Source organism: Octopus sinensis, linkage group LG6 (assembly GCF_006345805.1).
Source record: "Octopus sinensis linkage group LG6, ASM634580v1, whole genome shotgun sequence".
NCBI classification, from domain to species: Eukaryota; Metazoa; Mollusca; class Cephalopoda; order Octopoda; family Octopodidae; genus Octopus; species Octopus sinensis.
In genome coordinates, this window is record NC_043002.1 from 73,041,351 (window position 1) to 73,063,210 (window position 21,860).

General features: G+C 36.8%; 1 protein-coding gene and 1 long non-coding RNA gene across 2 annotated transcripts in view; both read left to right on the plus strand.

The window, feature by feature from the left end:
- The window catches only part of LOC118763959, a 28,855-nt gene extending 19,244 nt beyond the window's left edge, over positions 1–9,611 (plus strand). The window contains exon 4 of the long non-coding RNA XR_004999730.1: positions 9,470–9,611. This is a non-coding gene — a long non-coding RNA (uncharacterized LOC118763959). The remainder of the gene's footprint in view (positions 1–9,469) is intronic.
- Positions 1–21,860, plus strand: part of LOC115213089 (cytochrome c oxidase assembly protein COX11, mitochondrial) — a 254,709-nt gene that overhangs the window by 146,444 nt on the left and 86,405 nt on the right. The window lies entirely within an intron of this gene.

Below are 21,860 nucleotides of genomic sequence, written 5' to 3' on the forward strand. Positions count from 1 at the left end.
TGCATGCGCACACACACACACACACACACACACATTCAAGTAAACTAAGCCTTTACTTTGATTTTTAAAATAGACTTTGGTCTTGTCATGTCATCATATTTGCATCATAAATGCATGTTTCTCATGAACTGGTGATGTAAGGTTGACAGGTTGGTCTACTGCTTCAAGATAGCAGAAAATCCTAACAAATTATACAGAAATATATATATATATATATATATATATATATATATATATATATATATATATATATATATATATATATATATCAAAAGGAGATTCTTTATTGACAACCTCCAAATATAGCAACAGAATATCTAGTTATCTAACAGAAAGATTTTTCAATATCAGTTGACCATACAAAACAGGCACTAGATTTGCATTCCAGTTATGTGTACTGACCTAAATACATGTTTCTTTGAAGATTGCTTGAGAGAGAGAGAAAGAAAGAGAGAGAGAGATAGACAGACAGACAGACAGAAAGAAAGAAGACGTAGAAGTTAAGAAGAAAAACAATCTGTGTAATTTTAGTTGAAATTATGTTTAATTTAAATGCTTATTTGACTAAAAATGATATTACACAAGTTCAGTACATTCTGTTGGTTTATTTTAAAACCATCAAATAAAATCTTGGATTTTTTTACCCCCTCTGAAAGCAGAAACAAAACAAAACAAAACACAAAAACAAGACAAAAAAGATCTATTTGCCGTTTGCATTTATTTGCAATTTCCTTAAGAAAATAGGGAGATTTTTCTCATAATTACATGATTGTGTGTTTTTATTTTGTTTTATTTATATCAGGACACACACACACACATTATACACAAAAAACAGAGAGACTAAACACACACACACACAAACTAAAAGCAATTGGTTTGAGAATTATTTCATGAGGAAATTACAAACTGGTTCTATCATCTCTGATGAACAAAGAGAAACATTCTTGGCTCTTTTTTGTTTGTTTTTCTTTTCTATTTTATTAATACCTTGAAGCAATAATTATTCTTTTAGTTCTGAATATTAGGTCATTGTTTTGTTTTTTTTGTTTTTTTTTCCATGGTTTTAGTTGGTGATTATTATTTAGAAAATATTCATCAAGACAATCCTAATATATAAATTGAAGTTGGAAGTATCATCTTCTACCAACATCATTCTAAATGCTTGCATAAAACTTAGTTAATTTTCCTTATATCTGATATAATTATTGAGAAATAACCAAAGCATAGTTTTAACACAAAATAGCCTTCAGTGTATTTTTTTCCTTCCACTATGCTGACTCCCAATTCGTTATTTATAGTTTCACATGTCTGCAATCTCTCTCTCTCTCTCTCTTTTACTCTTTTACTTGTTTTAGTCATTTGACTGTGGCCATGCTGGAGCACCGCCTTTATTAGAGCAAATCGACCCCAGGACTTATTCTTTGTAAGCCTAGTACTTATTCTATTGGTCTCTTTTGCCAAACCGCTAAATAAATGCACCAGCATCGGTTGTCAAGTGATGTTGGGGGGACAAACACAGACACACAAACATATACACACATCTATATATATATACATACATATATACGATAGGCTTCTTTCAGTTTCCATCTACCAAATCCACTCACAAGTCTTTGGTCAGCCCGAGGCTATAGTAAAAGACACTTGCCCAAGGTGCCACACAGTGGGACTGAACCCGGAACCATGTGGTTTGTAAACAAGCTACTTACCACACAGCCACTCCTACGCCTATCTAGTACAATTTGGACAAACTTCTAACTTATTCATTTTTCTAAGGTCCAAGCTTCAGTTAGTTTCAGTCTTAATTTTCTTTTAACCCATTAGCGTTTAAACCAGCCATATCCAACCAAAATATTCTACCTGTTTTGTGTTCAAACTGGCTAGATCTGGTTCCCTCACACCTGCCGCACAATATCATTCTAAAAATAACAGTTACCTCATAAAAATCTGAAAGTTACAAGATAGTGCATGATTAATTGAAAACAATGTGAATAAATAAGCATTACAGTTGACAAAGTATAAAGACTCCCTTTGATCGTGAATGACCATGGGATTGAACCTAGAAAGTTCTCCTTTGAGGTACAAGTCTGGGCAAAGTTGTTTGTGGAAGACCAGCAGTCACCCATGCATGCCAGCCTCCCCCTCTCTACACTACTGATGTTATCCAAGGGAAAAGCAAAGGCCGATACAACTTGGCACCAATGACATCGCAACTCATTTCTACAGCTGAATGAACTGCAGCAGCATGAAATAAAGTGTCTTGCTCAAGAACACAACACACAGCCTGATCTGGGAATCAAACTCCCTACCTCATGATTGTGAGCCTGATACTCTAATCACGTTGAAGGGGTAATAATCTGGAACTATTTACTTAGGAGAAATCAGTAATGTTAAGCTATCAGAGAGGTTACCCATGGCACTCCTCTCAAATATTTCTATTTTATTTGATAAATGGAAAAGAAGAGATGGCAGCCAAAGGCTTTTTAGTCTTCCTACATTATGAAGTTACCTGAAGGCAGTGAGCTGCCTAAAACGTTAGCATGCCAGGCAAAATGCTTAGCAGTATTTTGTCTGTCTTTACATTCTGAGTTCAAATTCCTCCAAGGTCAACTTTGCCTTTCATCCTTTTGGAGTCGATGAATTAAGTACCAGTTGTGTACTGGGGTCAATCTAATTGACTGGTCCCCTCCCCCCAAATTTCGGGCCTTGTGCCTAGAGTAGATAAGATTATGAAGTTACCTGAATCCTTCTTAATATTTGATACTATCAAACCAGATTTGAGTCTATTAAAAGCTCTCTAAATTCCATATAGAGTTGATTCATTTAGCAACTGTTGGACATTTTTGAAAACCATTCCTTTACCTTTGCAGACCATTCTTAGGTTGGCAATCTTGAGAGATGGTCCCCAGTGAGAACCTCAGTTAATCACTGCCTACAAAAAGAGCATGGTTGAGAAGTGGCTTGGCTGGGGGTCTTGTGTGAATGCTTGTTACAGAGCAAACTCTGCTAAATGCACCCAAGGACCTGCAGTGGTGTTAAACTGTTTGACCTACGTGTCTTAAAAGTGAGAGGCTGAGAGAGAGAGAGAGAGAGAGAGAGAGAGAGAGAGAGAGAGAGAGAGGGCAAGAGCAAAGAAACAGATCCTTGCATTACATAATCATTCTCAACTTGAGAAATGTTTTATTGAGATTTGAGGAGTTTGCTGCTCTTTGTTTGTTAATTACATTTTGCATAATATTAAACTTTCTGGTTAGTCTTGATAAGCACTTTGATCTGTAGATATACAAAGAAAAGTTCAAGTTGACAAGTTTTCTGCACTAAAATGGCCTCTGATGTATGACAGACAGTTGCCTTTACTCAAGTAGTTTGAAGCATAGACATACATAGACATCATTTAATAGTCACTCATTAGTCACAACATTAGCACTTTAGCCTTTAGAAGACACAAAAGTAGCCCTTGAGGAATCTTTATTTGTCAACAGGGTGAAATAGAACCCAAAAGTCTGGTGTAGTTTTAAGAAATTTCCTGATAAGTTTCTTGAGTTAAGAGATTATCTCCCCAGCCTCAAGTGCTTGGCTGACAGCTGTTAGACATTTTGGAGTGGAACATTTGATACTGTAGCCTGTTATCTTTCACTATTACTTTTGCAGTTTGTAAGGAGAACTATCATGCATTCACACAGATACACATAGGAATAGATAGATATAGATATGCGAGAGAGGGAGGGAGGGAGGGAGGGGGAGAGGGCCAGGCAGGCAGGCAGGCCAGCAGGCAGCCAGACAGTAGTAGTTTTGTGAATGAAATGTATTGGAGGGTTACTGATAAATCTAACTTGCTTGCATGTGTAGGTTCATGTGTAAACATTTGTTTTGCAGTTGGAAGCAATAAAAAAAAGTGCTCATAAATTAAATGAAGTATATGAGTGTGTGTGTGTGTATGTGTTTGTGTGTGTGTGTGTGTGTGTGTGTGTGTGTGTGTGTGTGTGTGTGTGTGTGTGTGTCTGTTATTTTGTACTAAGTTCTCACACTTAAGTTGATTAGCTGGAAACTGGATGTCTTGTAAGGAGTCAGTGTCCCAAATGTGGCAATTTGATATCAAAGAAGAAATTTGTATATTTCTTGTTTTACAAATAATGACTGTTGAGAGGAAAGAGACGGTGGGGTGGGGAATCCAAATGGCTATCTGATGGTGTTAGTCTACCCAACTAACAACAGCTTTCACTCCTATTTCCAAGCTGAATGGTTAGCAGCAGGAAGAATCTCCAGTTATTGAAGGAATTCAATAGGGGCCATATAGTCCATTTTGATGTCATCATGCCAAGGGTCAACTTGGCCAAGTACCATTCTAGGATAGTTGACTGGCAGAACTGTTAGAATGTCAGACAAAATACCTTGCAGTATTTGTTTTAACTCTTTACACAAAGCCCACCTTACACAAATCCTTGGCCTGGTTGAATGGTAGACTTAACCACCTCTACACAACCCTTCAGTGCCTTTAATGTAGTTCACTCTGTTGCAAATATTCAGATCAGGCCTCCAGCATCAGGATATGTTTCCCTTTCCTTCCCACAATTCTTGGAAGCCATGTAAAGGTCATGGGCTCTGCTTTTCCTCTTGACTAAGCAATTAAGAAATAAAAAAATGAAAAAAAAACAAACTATGTTGAAGCTATGTCTAGCTCAGCAACTGGACCTAAACCTTGGTACCATATTCCTCATTATGAGCAGAGTGGATAACAGTGACAATACCACAGCTAATTACATACAGCTGAGGTTAAGTTGTGATTGCAAATCTTTCGCACTGCTGTGCCCCACCCCCTTTCTTTTAAATGAAATAAGTCAAAGCAGAAGAGCCAGTATCTATGGTCTTGGCAGACCTTCTACAAACTGGTGAGATTAGTGTGGTTCATGGTCAGCTTGGGTTGACTATCAATCACATCAGATATATATCTGTAGAGAAAATTTGAGTGGTGGGGGAGAGAATCCCAGAGAATCCCAGAGGACTGCAGTGTTGTGAGAAGTGAGTGAGAGAAAGAGAGAGAGGATTGGAAAAGTGTTTTTAATGAGAGTCCTGAGAGATGAGATAAGACTCTGTAAAAAAGATGATAAGAAGAAAGACAAGTGGGATACATGTCCCTGGGGTGGTGATGATACAGTTATGTGGTTCACAGGAGCAAAAGCCATTGTGAGAGTGCTTGAAGAGAACCTGAGAGAAGTAACAGTTCTCTTGCAAGATAGTGCTTGAAGCAAGTTGAGGATTAAATCAAACATCCCAGCTGACAAATGAGCTACATCCAGTGAATTTCCATAATTCTTCCCATTCCTCTTGTCCTTCAATAATATCTTCATATATTATTTCTCTCCTTGACCATGACTGAATGTCTACACAATGCCTAAGAAGCTAAGGTACTGAGTTACTGATCACATAATTGTGAGTTCAAACTCCACTATACCATTAACTCTGGATTTTTTCTTTCTTTTTTAATTTTGTGGTCAGAGAAAGATGAACAATACTCATCATCATTTAAAGTTTATTTTCCATGCTGGCATGGGTTGGACGGTTTGGCTGAAAACTGGTAAGCCAGGGAGCTGCACCAGGTTCCAATCTGATTTGGCAAGGTTTCTACAGTTGGATACCCTTCCTAACACTAACCACTCTGAGATTTTAGTCAGGATTTTTATGTGCCACCGGCATGAGTGCCGTTGTCGAGAGAAGGAAGGAAGGAGGAAGTTTTACTCACACTGCAGACTAGGCCTGAATCCTGGCAATACAATGGACTTCACTAAAAGGTACCTAAGGGCCAGGGGGCAGGGTGGATGTAGAAACTGTTCACTTGTTACCACAAAAGAGAGATAAATATATCAAGATATGAAGAAAAATGACTGACCAGAAATAGACTTCACCAATAATTCAAGGAATACAGCAATATGATGGTCTTGTGGAAACTGTTAATTTATTAACCCGTAGGCATACGCTGTACCATAGGCATAGGAGTGGCTGTGTAGTGGGTAGCTTGCTTACGGACCACATGGTTCGGCTTCAGACCCACTGCGTGACACCTTGGGCAAGTGTCTTCTACTGTAGCCTTGGGCCGACCAAAGCCTTGTGAGTGGATTTGGTAGATGGAAACTGAAAGAAGCCCATGGTACATATGTGTGTGTATATATATATATATATATGTATGTATGTATGTGTGTGTGTGTATACATTTGTGAGTCTGTGTTTGTCTCCCCAACATCGCTTGACAACCGAACTTAGTGGTTCAGCAAAAGAGACCGATAGAATAAGTACTAGGCTTACAAAGAATAAGTCTTGGGGTTGATTTGCTCGATTAAAGGCGGTGCTCCATCATGACCACAGCCAAATGACTGAAACAAGTAAAAGAGTAAAGTGTAACCCAAACAAAGGTACATCTGTACAATTGATTTGTATCTTTCAAGTGATCTGTTTGATCATAAATGTCCAGAAGTTCGTTGTAGATATTGCTATATTATGGCCTCTCCTCCTCCTCCTCCTCTTCTTCTTCTTCTTCTTCTTCTTCTTCTTCTTCTTCTTCTTCTTCTTCTTCTTCTTTTTCCTTGTCTTCTTCTTGAACAGTTTCCACACCCACCCTAACCCCTGGCCGTTGGGTACCTTTTAGTGAAGTCCATTCTATTGCCTGGATTCAGGCCTAGTCTGTAGTGTGAGTAAAACTTCCTCCTCCTCCTTCTACTCCCTTCTTCTTCTTCTTCTTCTCTCTTCTTCTTCTTTCTTCTTCTTCTTCTTCTTCTTCTTTTCCTTGTCTTCTTCTTGAACAGTTTCCACACCCACCCTAACCCCTGGCCGTTGGGTACCTTTTAGTGAAGTCCATTCTATTGCCTGGATTCAGGCCTAGTCTGTAGTGTGAGTAAAACTTCCTCCTCCTCCTTCTACTCCCTCTTCTTCTTCTTCTTCTCTTCTTCTTCTTCTTCTTCTCTTCTTCTTCTTCTTCTTCTTCTTCTTCTTCTTCTTCTTCTTCTTCTAACCTCGACTCACTAGTCGTTGATAATCTTGGCTTTTTTTTTTTACAATAATTTGTTCTTGTGTTTTCTTTTAAATTTGCCAACGCTATCAAACATGATGTTGTCAACTGCTACAAAAAAACACGCGCCGCCAATTCGTAAAATTCATGTCGCAACAGTGGGTGCAAGTTTATTTACCTAATTAACAAGAACTTTCACCCCTACTTCACAGCTGAATGATTACTTGTAAGAAGGTTTTATTCAGCTATCAAAAGAGTTGCTTGAGCAAAGACCATCTCATCAATGTTATAGAGAAACAGAGAAGTATTTGTAAAACAGATGGAAAATATAAAAACAACAAAATACCCCTGTTGAAGGCTAGGCTGAAACATTCATAGGCTGACTATGAAGGAATGATGTTAGAGCTGTGAAATCTTGTAAGCATTAATTTCAGTGCTTTTTATTGATAACAGTATTTGTCTCTTTCCAAGTAAATTTGACATCTGACTGTTCAAAGAAGACTTCAAAAGTACCGTAAATCCTCAAGTATAATCCGCATTTTTTCCCCAAAAATTTAAAGGTCAAAATCCCTAATGCGTATTATATATGAGATTAAAAATGAAAAATATTTTCTAAGCAATGTCCGAGTCTCTATTTGCTGTCCAGCAATGTTTATTCAGACACATTTTGTGGTGTCGGATGTGAAAATACCTTAAGCTAAGTCTGAAAGCAATGAAGTCATAAAAGAATCATCTATAACTTGCAGTAAGCAACATTTATTAAAATAAAAGTATTCAGAACACAGAATAAACATGTAACAAAAACAATTTGCAAACATATTTACATTCCCATACAACAGTTAAGAACATCACCATTATTGTATTACGCATGCGCAGAAGTGTTTGTTCGACTAGGTGCTGTTGGCTTAATTACGCATGACTCAAGTTAAAGAATGGGTGCGTATTATACACAAGGTTTAGGTTTTTCAGAGGTATAGCCCCCTTAAAAATCCCCAGTGTATTATACTCAAGGGCGGACTATACTCAAGGATTTATGGTAACCTGATTTGGTCATATTCCATGAGACTATCTAAGTCTGGGAACTTCTCAGCCAACCCTCGTACATCTGTTCACTTTAAGCATCTTTTCAACAGTTGTGAAAGAGAGATCGACTAACCATTAACCCTGAGGTATTCTGTTCTCTCCCCCCACCCTTCCCCCACTGTATCTTTTTGTGTGGTTGGTAAAGAATGCTCAGTGAGCTGGAAAGCATGATAATTTTCTTTCTTTTTTTTTTTTTTAACTTCATATCACAAAGGAAATGTTGGATTTCTGTAATTTAGAAAAACAAACCCCTATTAATCATTATGATTTTAAATGTAATCATTTCATTTCCCTATTTAAACTGGAATTAACTGAAAGATATCTTTGATCCCATCGTTTAATCTCCATTCATTTCTTTTTCTAGACATTTCTTTTACATCATTTAATTTGTCTTTGTGGTTTCTTTAGGAGTATTTCAGCCAATGCATATTGAAACTTCTATTAAAGCAAGAACAACTGCAGATTCACTTTTGTGTTTGCTGCTGCTACACACTGTGGTAGTAGTAGTAGTCGTAATAGTAGTTGTTGTCATCAGTAATAGCTGTAGTCATAGTAGTAGTAGTAATAGTAGTAGTAGCAGCAGCAGCAGCAGCAGTAGTAGTAGCAGCAGCAGCAGCAGCAGTAGTAGTAGTAGTAGCAGCAGTAGTAGTCAGCATACGTTAATATTAAACCTATCTGCAAGCAGTGGAAGAAGCAGATTTTTCTCACAAGGAAATTCTATGGTTTCGAGTATTAGCGAGTATTAGATATGGGGTTTTCGCCATTTCACACAGTCTTACTCCCTTGAGATCAATATAATAGATAGGTCACATTGTGAGGTCTGGCATTAAACTGATAAGGAAAACCTGCTCCCTCTTTCTAGACATCAAGTAAATTCAATATTCTCATGCTCTTTATCATTTTACTTTCAATATACGTATGTATGTATATATATATGTGTGTGTGTGTGTATGTATATATATACACACATATACAGGGTGTGATGGGTAAATTGTCACCATTTTATATTTTTAATTTTGTGCATGAATGTTGTTTGTTTTTGATTTTGTCAACTACACAGTATAGTAGGGTCAGTTGGGCACTGTCTGTGAGAAAAACAGCACCATGACGCACTTCACTCTGCTAGAAATTCAGAAATGATATGCTGTACTGCTTGGCATTTACGCCAGAAGCTTCAGTATGAACATTTCAGAGTATTTGGGTGTCAGTCTGAGGACATATACCAAGAGTGATAAAAATCAAACACCCAGTCAACATCATGGTGTTTGGAGTGATCCCAAGTGATGGCAACATTATGCCTCCATTCATCTTCCTACATGGCCTCAGACTGAACATGGAGGCCTACATCAAGTGCCTGGAGGAGGTAATGCTGCCTTGGATCAAGAGAGTAGCTGCTGGGAGACCCTATGCCTGGCAGTAGGACTCTGCAGCATGCCACACACGCAGGAGAACCCAGTCATGGCTGTTAGACAATTTCTGTGACCACATCTCCCCTAACATCTGGCCACCTGACTCCCCAGACTGCAACCCCCTTGATAATTATCTCTAGGGCACAGTTGAGCAAGAGACCAGCTTGTAACACCATAGATGAACTGAAGGCAAGGATTATGGCAGCATTCACCAACTTAAAGAAGGAAACTGTCCAGAAGAGTTGCAGGAGATTCCGAAGTCATCTGGAAACCTTGGTTGAAGCGAATGGCGATTTTATTGAATAAATTTACTCTTAAGTATTTGAAGATATTTTTATGTAATTTTGGTAAATATATCTGTTAAAATGAGATGTCAATGTTATTTCCAATTTTGCACAATTTAGACGAGAGTTTATTCACGGCACCCTGTGAATATATATATATACAGGGTGCATATATCTGTGTGTGTATGTGTTGTGATGAGAGTCACGATGCCCCCTTACGAGAAATAGATTGGACCGAGCAATTATAAATGGTAGTGGTCTGAGTGAAATTTGTGTGTTAGTTTGAGTTGAGTTCATAGTGAAGCTGGAAGGTTAGTTCATTTGGAATATTGATTGTTAGTTTGTGAAGAGATTGTTGGATCATTGTATTGTTATCATGGTTGCATCGTTATCTTGTTTATTGTTACTACACTGGTACAGTGTCTCTAAACCATCCATCACAATATCGTGGTGGTACCATGATATTTGTAGACAGAGGATACATCTGGTGATGAGGGTTTTGAAGCTCATGTTGGTTATTTAACAATTTGTTCATGATACAATTGTTACATGATGAAAAGCCTATTAGCTTCTATAATACAGTTGCAGAAGCAACAACAAGAACAGCAACAGGAGTTACAGAAACAACTAGTACAGTAACAACTACAATTATTGGAGCTATACACAAAGAAGTCCAAAAATGTGGTAAGTTTGTTTTCGCCAGACGGTACATTGAACTTCATTACAGAATTCAGTTATAACCCAGAGGAGAGTATAACTTTTGCAGCATACTACAGTAGGTATGAGGAGATTTTTTTAAGGAAGATTGCAAAACATGGTCAAATGAAGAAAAAGTAAGGTTATTATTATGTAAATTAGCTCTGTCTGGGTATGAACAATACTGTAATTTCATATTTCCCAAAAAGTCTAGTGAAATTTGTTTTCAGGAAACAATCAAATTATTGGCTAACATGTTCGGTGATAAAACTTCTCTATTTAACACTTGAATGGAGTGTTGGAATTTAACTAAAAAAGAGGATGATGACTTTATTACGTATGCAGGAACAGTCAACAGAATGTGTGAAAGTTTTAAACTTAAAGAACTTATTCCTGAGATGTTTTAGTGCCTCATTTTTGTACAAGGCCCTACAGCAAATGAAGATACAGAAATATGGGCAAGAATTCTTTCAAAACTTGAACAAGTGAACCGAGATTTAACTCTGCAGACTTACAGAAGAGTGTCAAAGGATGGTGAACCTGAAACATGACGTAAGAAAAATTCAAGGAAAGGATTTTGCGAAAATACAGATATATCGACCAAGAAAGTGTAACCAAAGAAGATTGCTAGGTCCTAATCTATGTTACAGAAGTGGTGGCCTACATTTCAGAAAAGATTGTCCTTTTAAAAGGACAGTTGTCAAAAATTTGAACACAAGAGTTCACACTGCAGAACAAAAGTACGAGGTTCAAATATAAAAAATTCTGAAGTGCTCTCAGCAGAAAGTAAAATTAACTCCCAAATAAGGAAATTTGTACATGTAAAAGTAAATGGAGTAAATATCAAATTAGAACTGGATACTGGTAGAGACATTTCAATCATTAACACTGACATGTGGAAGAAAATAGGGAAACCTATGTTAAGAAAAACTGCGAAAACCTGCGTGTGGTGTGATGGGTGACAAACTACACTTTGTAAGCAAAGTGTAGTCTGAATGCTAAAGGATAATCTGAATGCTAAAGGGTTCCAGGATTGAATATCATTGTCCAGGAGGAAAACAAGACTAGGGTAATGTGTTCCAGGGGGCAACAGTTCACGGAAAGAAGCTATTAGAATAAAGGGACTTAGGGGTAATGGGAAGCTCAACAGAGAAACAATGCATATTTGGGAAGAGTAACAAGGTAATTTTTTTTATTTTAGGGTAGGAAAAGAGTTGGTAACATTGATCCCAGTGCTCAACCTTGAAAGGAAGAAGGACAAAGTTGATCTCAGCAGAATTTGAGCAATAATAATAAATAACAAGAACTCTCAGAGAGCACAAACCTCTGCCAAGGCAACACCAACATCCTCTAAATGATTAGCCTGAGATGATTTTTAAAATGAGAATATCTGAAATAAACTTGACTACTGTCACAAATGAGAATACTAAAAATGAACCAGACTGCTCTCAAAAATTAATTTTTTAAAAACAGGAGAAATAATCCAGACTCCTTGTCCGGTACCAGATCAATCCCAAAATCTAATCAGTCCATGTCAGTCATGAGGTCAAACAGCCCTGAAAGTTTCATCCGAATCCATCCAGCGGTTCTTGAGATATTTTGTCCACAGACAAACAAACACAACTGAAAACAATATCTCTGCCTTCGCTAAGGCAGAGGTAATAATTGACAAGTATCACCCACATGCTTAGAAAAAACTCTAAATGTTTGTGTTGTGTTGTATTATATAAATGTATTTTTGTACTGCCCTCCCCACTTTCATCCTAGTGTGCTAGGTGTGACCCAGCAAGTGATTGTATCTAATACACACATTAATAATAATGATAATAATAATAATAATAATAATAATAATGAATTGTAGTATTGAGAGTACACATTTTCTAGTATCATTCTCTTTTCTGTGAAGGAGATTAATCCATTGGCAAGGACGGCCCAAGATGGCTGGCACCTCCTCTCAGCAGCAGAAGCCTTTCAGAAATCCACTGTGTTAGAAACCACCTTAAAACTATTTACCACAGTTTATTATCTACAAGGCACCAGTGTAAATAGGTTCCCCTCTCATTATAGCTAGGGAGCTTCTTCTCTACCCCTCTTCTAGTCATGTTCTGACTAGAACTAGGCTTCAGTGTGCTTGTTCACTATCTCAAGTTTTTCTATGTCCCTGCATATTATTGCTAGATAGTTGTTAACACAGTGGTGGGTTTGTAGCAAAGCCCCATCACTAAGCTAGCCTGATGGAGGTGCCAACGTAGTCGGCAATGACCTGACAATGTATATATAAGTCTTTGTTGATTCACCAGAAGCGATCAATTACAGGACTCAATACAAATGTAAAGTATTTTTTAATACATTATACATGAAAGGCTCCGATTCCCAGTGCTCAGAGTTACTCATTTCTGATCATTAGCTGGTAAACCAAACCTGGTTTCCTTTCAAATATTCAAAAAAATATCCAGACACTGAATATTTCAAAAGAAAACCAGGCTCAGTTTACCAACTAATGATTGGAGATGATCAACTTGGTGTACTAGAAATTGGAACCTTTTAGTAATAATATACATAAAGTAGCCAATGTTGATGTCACATAACTAGCACCTGTGCCGGTGGGACATAAAAAGTACTGTTCGAGTGCTGGGTATATATATATATATATGAAGACCCGGCAAGCCAAGTGAGACCATAACCCGTGGCCTATGCCAGAGTAGTAACCACACTTATACGTACTTTTCCTTCATTAGACTAAACTCTGCTTGTGAAGAGCTGTTGAGGCAAGTGAAATCGAAATCAAAATCAAATTTGATGTCAGCACCACATGAAGGGCATCCATGCAAGTGGAGCACTAAGAGCACCATCTGAGCGTGATCGTTGCCAGGGCCACTGACTGGCTCTCATGCCAATGGCACATAAAAAGCACCATTCAAGCGTGATCGGTACCAGCATCACCTAACTGGCACTTGTGCCGGTGGCATGTGAAAAACAATATTCAACCGAGGCCATTGCCAGTGCCGTTGGACTGGCCACCTGTGCAGGTGGCACGTAACAAACACCATTTGAGTGTGGTCATTGCCAGTACTGCCTGACTGGCCCTCATGCCAGTGGCACATTAAAGCACCCACTACACTCTCGGAGTGGTTGGCGTTAGGAAGGGCATCCAGCTGTAGAAACTCTACCAGATCAGATTGGAGCCTGGTGCAGCCGCTGGCTTGCCAGTCCTCACTCAAATTGTCCAACCCATGTCAGCATACAAAAGCGGATGTTAAACGATGATGATGATGATGATGAAGATGATATATATATATATGCATATGTATATGTTTGTGTGTCTGTGTTCGTCCTCCCTGCCATCATGTGATGTTGGTTTGTTTACATCCCTAGCAGTTCGGCAAAAGAGACCAATAGAATAATAACTAGGCTTACAAAGAATAAGTCCTGGGGTCGATTTGTTCGACTAAAGGCAGTGCTCCGGCACGGCCGCAGTCAAATGACTGAAACAAATAAAAGAATAAAAGAATATATATGTGTGTGTGTATGTATATATATATATATATATATATATATACACACACACACATTGCAAGGTCATACTGTCTTGTGTTATTTTATTGTTGAGGTTGAAGTGTATTATGTTGTGTTTCGTGTCATAATTTGCTATTAATGTGATTTCAGTAACCAATATTTTGGGTTATTAATCTCTGTAAAATATCATTAAATACTGTTTTGTGTCATATGATTTTCATGTGTTGCAATGGCTTTCTTGTTGTTAATATGTTGTTAATCAACAAAAATGTCTGGCACCTATATTTCAAAAGGTAGCAGCTAAAGTCGTGGTTGTTTATAACTTTCATGTATTACATTTAAGTTTTCGATTTGCATTAGTCATTTCACATTTATTGCATGCAAGGTTTGTAATTAGTTATGGATGATAATACGAAAATCTTTTGTGCTTTTGTAACATTTTATGAAAGTTTAGTTTATGTTTATACGTTGTGGGTGTTGCAATTGTTGTTTCGCCCCAGGTTGGTCTAGATCCAGTTGGCTTGCTCTAATCGAAGATGTTTCAGCTGTGATCATTGCCCCCACTTGATGTTTTTTTTTAGTGCTATCTTTCACTTCTCTGAACATAATGCCTTGGACAGTGGGTGAAGCAGTTGGCATCATCTCCCCACCAGACAGCTTCACTGGGCTTCCACGCCAGGTGCCAAGTGGTATACTTGAGTACAACGAGTAAGGTTGATGATGGGACTGCCCCACAGTAACAGCTCTCTTGCTAGCTGATGCCCAGCCATTGTCTGTTGGTGCAGATCTACCATTTGGCCACAATAACCTTCAAGCTATTCGTCTAGGACTCCTCCTCCTTGTTGGTTATCCAGTGTCCTGCTGCTGACATCTTTACCATATCTCTAACATGGGAGGCTAAGGGGTTGCTAGAACTTTCCCAAGTTGCCACCCCAGTCTACAGACTGAAGGGGTGATTTACTTTCCTTAATGTTCTAAAACGATTTAGTGTGTCTTAAAGGAGATTTAGTTGTTATATCTAACAAGTTGTGTGACCATGTAGAGGTTTCCTTTTCTTTTTTCTTTCTTCTATTTTTGTTTCCAACAGTGTCTTGGTTGATTTTTTTTTTTTTTTTTTTACTGGTTAAAGTCATAGGACTATAGTCATGCTGGGGAATTGCGTTTTTAGGGTTCAGTCAGTCATAATGACCCCAATATTTCATTCTGATATTTATTTTATTATATCACTAAGTCACACATCTGGACAGGACACTAGTTGTATACAGGTAAAAATTAGCATAGATGTATGTGTAAACATGTGTGTATTGCATGTGTGTGCATTTTGTGTATGTATGTACATAATGGAATTTTATACAGTTTCCATTTACTATTGCATTATCTAATATCTACCGTTTTGTTCAAGCTGGTGATATGATATTTGTTGCTATTTTTATCAAATCAAGCTATCATGTTGAGGCTATCTAGTTGACATGGTTCAAACTAATCTGGGTATTTAAGTAGAGAACACATTTATTTTACCATTTTTCTCTTTTTTTCCAGTTCGTCAACTTACGTGTCCGTCAAAATAAATGTTGACCATGTAGAATATTGTACAAGCCCTTTGTGTGTGTGTGTGTGTGTGTGTGTGTGCGTGAGTGAAAGATCTAAGCATTGGTGAAAATGCTGAAAAATTATTTGTATTCAAACAAAAACACTGTATTGATATCTACTCTGCCCGAGTTGCACAGACACTCCCTTGTCACTCTCAGCATTATAAATGCTGTGACTCAGTGATTGGCTTGTTAGGAACCTATAACCAACAATGCTATTAATCACAGCATACATAATACAAAATATAAAAACGTAAGTTAACATTGAACATCTAATGGACTGTACCAAATTTGTTCCTAGTCTTATCACTGCAGAGCTTCTGCATCCACTGCTCACATTTCACTACCATTAACATTCTTACACACATCTTTGTACAGTAAAGTATGATCCTTTGGTGCCTGTAAGACTAGTAGCTCCCTAACATTCTTCCATTCCTTTTGAACCCTAGCTATCTTGTTGCTACAAGCCCTACTTCCACAACTATCTTTCTCAAACAGCAAATGTATGTGTGTGTGAACATGTATGAGTGTTTGTATGGATATACATGTGTGTGAGTATATTGTGCATAAACATACGGATAGGTAAGCATGTATGTATAAATGTGTGTGTGTGTGTGTATATATATATATATATATGTGTGTATGTGTGTGTGTGTGTGTGTGTGTATGTAAGTAGATAACTAACATGATGTTGTTCTATGGGGTTATATTTCCAACTGCTCTTTTCATTCATTGCTCAAATATCAAATATACTTCAGTTCATATTTCATTATTATGTCTCTGTTCATGTTTATATATATGTGCACTTGTGAATGTATGTCTGTGTATCGTGTATATAGGTATATGTGTATATATGAAAGAGAGACAGAGAGATCTAGTTAAGATTACATTCCGAAGAACGCAAACTGCATATGTTACTTATTTTGTGCTCCCTTCTTCAAAATTCTTTTTTGTATTTGTGAAATGCTTTCAGATATTTTTTAATAATAGATCGACGACAAACATCAAACAGTACCAATACTAATTATAGCGTATCATAACACAAATATAACATAAAATAAGACATAACAATGTCATTGAGCGTTCTATTTTAATAACATATTTTGGAATGGTAACAGAGTAGAAAGGTGAAGGTTGATAGTTGATAGGGCAACATCTTTACTACTAAACAAACAAACAAACCTGGATGGGTTAAAAGAACTGTGCAGGCTGGCAGGGTGTATTAGATTGACATAAGGTGTAACAGAAACAGAGAGCAAGATAGAGTAAACAGAAAGTGTTGGATACTAATTTGGTCGACTTTGCCTTTCATCCTTTCGGAATCGATAAATTAAGTACCAGTTGAACACTGGGGTTGATGTAACCAACTCATCCCCTCCCCCAAAATTGCTGCCCTTGTGGAAAAAATTTGAAACTATTATTATTATTATTATTATTATATTATTATTATTATTATTATTATTATTATTATTATTATTATTATTATTATTATAATAATAATAATAATAATAATAATAATAATAATAATAATAAAAATATGGTATTTCATCCATGTTTACGTCCTGAATTCAAATTCTATTGGGATCGACTTTGCCTTTCATCCTCTCAGGGTCAATAAATTAAGTACCAGTGAAACACTGGGGTTGATGTAATTGACTATTCCCCTCCCCCAAATTTTAGGCCTTGTGCCTGTAGTAGAAAGGATTATAATTATTATTGTTATTATTTAAGGCAGCAAGCTGGCAGAATCATTAGCACACCGGGAAAAGTGCTTAGTGGCATTTTTGTCCCATCCTTAAATTCTGATTTCAAATTTCAGTGTGGTCAGCTTTGCCTTTCATCCTTTAGGGTTGATTAAAATAAGTACACATCAGCCTGCAGTTGATGTAATTGACTTAAACTGAAATTGCTGGCCTTGTCACAAAATTTAAAACCATAATTGTTATTATTATAATTGTCATTATTGAGGTGGATCTAAAGTTGTGAGCTGGCAAGTCATTAGTACACTGGGCAAAATGCTTAGCAGCATTTCATTTGTCTTTATGTTCTGAGTTCAAATTTGCCTATTATCCTCTTGGGGTTAAATTAAGTACCAATCAGGTGCTTGGGGTTGATGTAATTGACTATCCCATCCCCCAAAATTTCAGGCCTTGTGCCTATAGTAGAAAATATTATTAAGGTGGAACTGGCAGAATTGTTTAATGCCTTTTCTGAAATGAACTGGCAGTCATACTAATGTATGATTTTACCATGTCATTAGTTCTACAATATCCTAATATGATCACAATGGGTATTCAATGGGATACTCTTTACTGTTACTCTCTTTTACTTGTTTCAGTCATTTGACTGCGGCCATGTTGGAGCACCACCTTTAGTCAAGCAATTCGACCCCGAGACTTATTCTTTGTAAGCCCAGTACTTATTCTATCGGTCTCTTTTGCCGAACCGCTAAGTGACGGGGGCGTAAACACACCAGCATCGGTTGTCAAGCAATGCTAGGGGGACAAACACAGACACACAAACATATACACACACACTTATATATATATACATATATACGACAGGCTTCTTTCAGTTTTCGTCTAGCAAATCCACTCACAAGGCATTGGTCGGCCCGGGGCTATAGCAGAAGACACCTGCCCAAGATGCCACGCAGTGGGACTGAACCCGGAACCATGTGGTTGGTTAGCAAGCTACTTACCACACAGCCACTCCTGCGCCTCTGTGTATGAATAAATTGTATTGTGGTTAGAATTATTCTCATATAATTTAGATCTATTTTGTATTGTCTAAAAATTATCATATGTTAGTTGTAGCAAAATATGAAACTTTAATGAAGTATCTGTAAATGAATTTTTGACATTTGTAACAAGGTGGAAAATGCATTTTTAACAGTGCGGAAAATGTTTTATCTATGAATGTTGTTACTTGTTGGTTGTATGGAGGATTATACCAGATAACTCTGCATTTTCTGTTAATATTTCTAGCTGGGTTATTGTTAATTTTACCAATATAACTAATTTTGAGTGAATCTGCTTTTACAGAGCATCATTAGAAGTTGCTTTGATTTTGCAAGCTATTCATGTTGATCTAACAAGTTTGATCTTTGATCATTAACTGATGTAAAAATTACTGTTTAATTATTAGAGTATTTTACTTTGTGTGATTTCATCTCTCTAAGGAATAAAAACTATGGCATGACATAAGACAATATTGATTCACAATTTTATGAATTAACCTTTTTATTTATTAATTCAAATAGCCACCATGTTAAATATCAAAAACTTGTCTCTATTATTATTTACATATTCATATATATGTTTATTTAATTACTTATCTATTTTTTATATTTTTTGTGATTTCTTTCTTTATTCTATTCATTTCAACATACATATTTTTTTTCATATATATTTCAACTTTTATTGACCTTATTTGAAATTTTGTCTTTGTGCCGCCTACTTAAATAACTTTCTTCAATTCCAGTGCTCTCACGAAAAAAAAATTATATGTATGTTTTGTGCCTGTTTATGTATGTTTTGTGTGTGTGTAAATATACCATCACCATTATCTGCAACTGCCAACTGTTGGAATGTGTGCAGATGGTTTTATTGAGTTCTCGGGATATACTTTTAATTTTGTCAGTAGGACAGCATTTCTCAACTGGGGTTCCCTGGAACCCTAGGTTTCCACAAAAGGTTCCTAAGGGTTCTCTGAGAAAGAATGAGATAAGCTAATGCTAATTTCATGATCATAATATTACTATACATGCATAACGTATTATTGGTTATTTAATATTGTAATATAGATATCATCCTATTTAACCTATTATGTTGTCAAAAATATAACAACCACTTATATATATAAATGATATTTACCATGTGAACTACGATGAAAAAATGTGAGAAAGAGATGGTATATAATTTTTTTTTGTGTAGGGGTTCCTTGAGATATGTAATTTATTTTAAGGATAAAAAGGTTGAGAAAAACTGCAGTAGGGTCTCCTTCCTATCCTTTCTGATAATGTAGACACTTAGTGGACACCCACAAGCCTCTCAAAGAACAGTATAGTCAGTTATTTTGAGAGAAAGAGAGAAACAGAAAGAGAAATTGACTTTGAACTCAACTGATACTTTATTTATTGACCTCTGAAGGATGAAAGGCTAAGTTGACATTGGCAGGACTGGAACTCAGAACACAGAAAGACAGAACAAATAACACCAGGCATTCTGTCATCTGATACACTAAGAACTCTGTCAGCTTACTCCTGATGTAAATACACATGCATGCATGCACGCGTGCACACACACACAAACACACATGCACACACACACACACTGACACACACACTCACATACATGCACACACACACACAAAATGCTGAAAAGATATATTGTATTTTATGCTTCCTAAAACATACGTGTTTCAGTAACTTATATATACATATGTATGTATGTATGTATGTAGTATGTATGTATGTATGTATGTATGTATGTATGTATGTATGTATGTATGTATTTATGTATCAGAGAAAGAGATACACACACAAGCACACAAATTATATATATACACACACTCACGCATACAGACATATATATATATATATTATATATATATATATATATATGTGTGTGTATATATATATATTATATATATATATATATATAATATATATATATATATATACACATACACACACACATATAGACATACATACATATATGTCATGATGCAAGTTTTGAAAAGAGCACAGGAATACATAGCCGAGAATGACTGCCATTTAAGCGATGTCATTTTTCATGTGATGTAGTGGTGTTGCAAAATTCGCCTTGTGCATATTATAGACACACACTCACACACACACACACACACACACGCATACATTTGTCTTCATGTATAATTTTAGCATGGTATTCAGCCTCTCTCTTACGGTTTATTTTTGTACTCTGGCCAAATTTGATTCAGGCAAATCAGTGTGTGAGATAGGGTTACACACTTGGGCATCGATATTCTGTGATATGTTATACGATATGGTTACAAAATTTTTTGTGAGCTTTTACTATCTTTTTATGTATGATTGCCTTTTAGTATATAACACAGGTAGGTGTAATGTTTCTTGTAATCAGAGGTGGCTATGAAAATATGTTGCTTTCTGGTTACAATGTGTTCATTATCGAGAAGGTTGTATTAGTGAAGTGAGTCTATATCAATACCATAATAGTCGTAGAAACAGTATTCTTATCATGGGTACTTCATGCCTTACTTTGTGTGTGTAGATTTAGGTGCAGGTATAGCTGTGCAGGTGAGAATTTTGCTTCCCAACCATGCGATTTAGGTTCAGTTCCACTGCACCTTGGGCAAATGTTTTCTATTATGGCAACACATAACGCCTATCAAAGCCTTGTGAGTGGATTTGGTCAATGGAAAGTGAAGAAATATGCATGGTATATATATTTGTGTGTGTGTGTTGGTGTGTGTGTGTGCGCGCATGTGCTGGTGCCATGTAAAAAGCATTCAGTCCACTCTGTGATGAGGTTAGTATTAGAAAGGGCTTCCAGCTATAGAGATCATACCAAAGCAGACAGTGTAGCTTGGTGCAGACCTCTAGCTTATCAGCTCCAGTGAAACCATCCAACCCATGCCAGCCAACATGCTGATGATGATGATGATGATGATGATGATGATGATGATGGTGATATATACAGGGTGTCCTAAAAGTCACTGATGGGTTTCAATTTTTAATAACTCCCTTAACTTTACAAATAAATGTATGAACTTTTGATACAATATAAAGGACATAATGGAAATTGATATGCATAAGTCAAATTTTGCAACACTAGTACATCACATATGAAAAATGACATCGCTTAAATGTCAGTCATGGTCTTTCCAAAACCTGTGTCACAACACTCTCAAGAGTTTCAGACCCCACTTCTCTGATTTCTCTATTGATGTTCTCCTTCAGTTGCACCAGGGTCTCTTTTAGGTATCCCCACATGAAAAAATCTGGGCTAGTCAAATCTGAGGAATGTGAAGGCCATTCAAAGTAGAACTCAAACATAGTTCCAGCATGATGGGGCAACTGCTCATACCGCAAGAGAAACAATGGAGTTGCTATGGCAGTGCTTTGGGGAGAGAATAATCTCCCACTACACCAATGTCAACTGGCCTTCACGTTCCCCAGAATTTACTAGCCCGAATTTACTTGTGGGGATACCTGAAAGAGAGGATTTACGTCAACAAACTGGAGACCCTATTCAAACAATTACAGTACATTATTGGGATT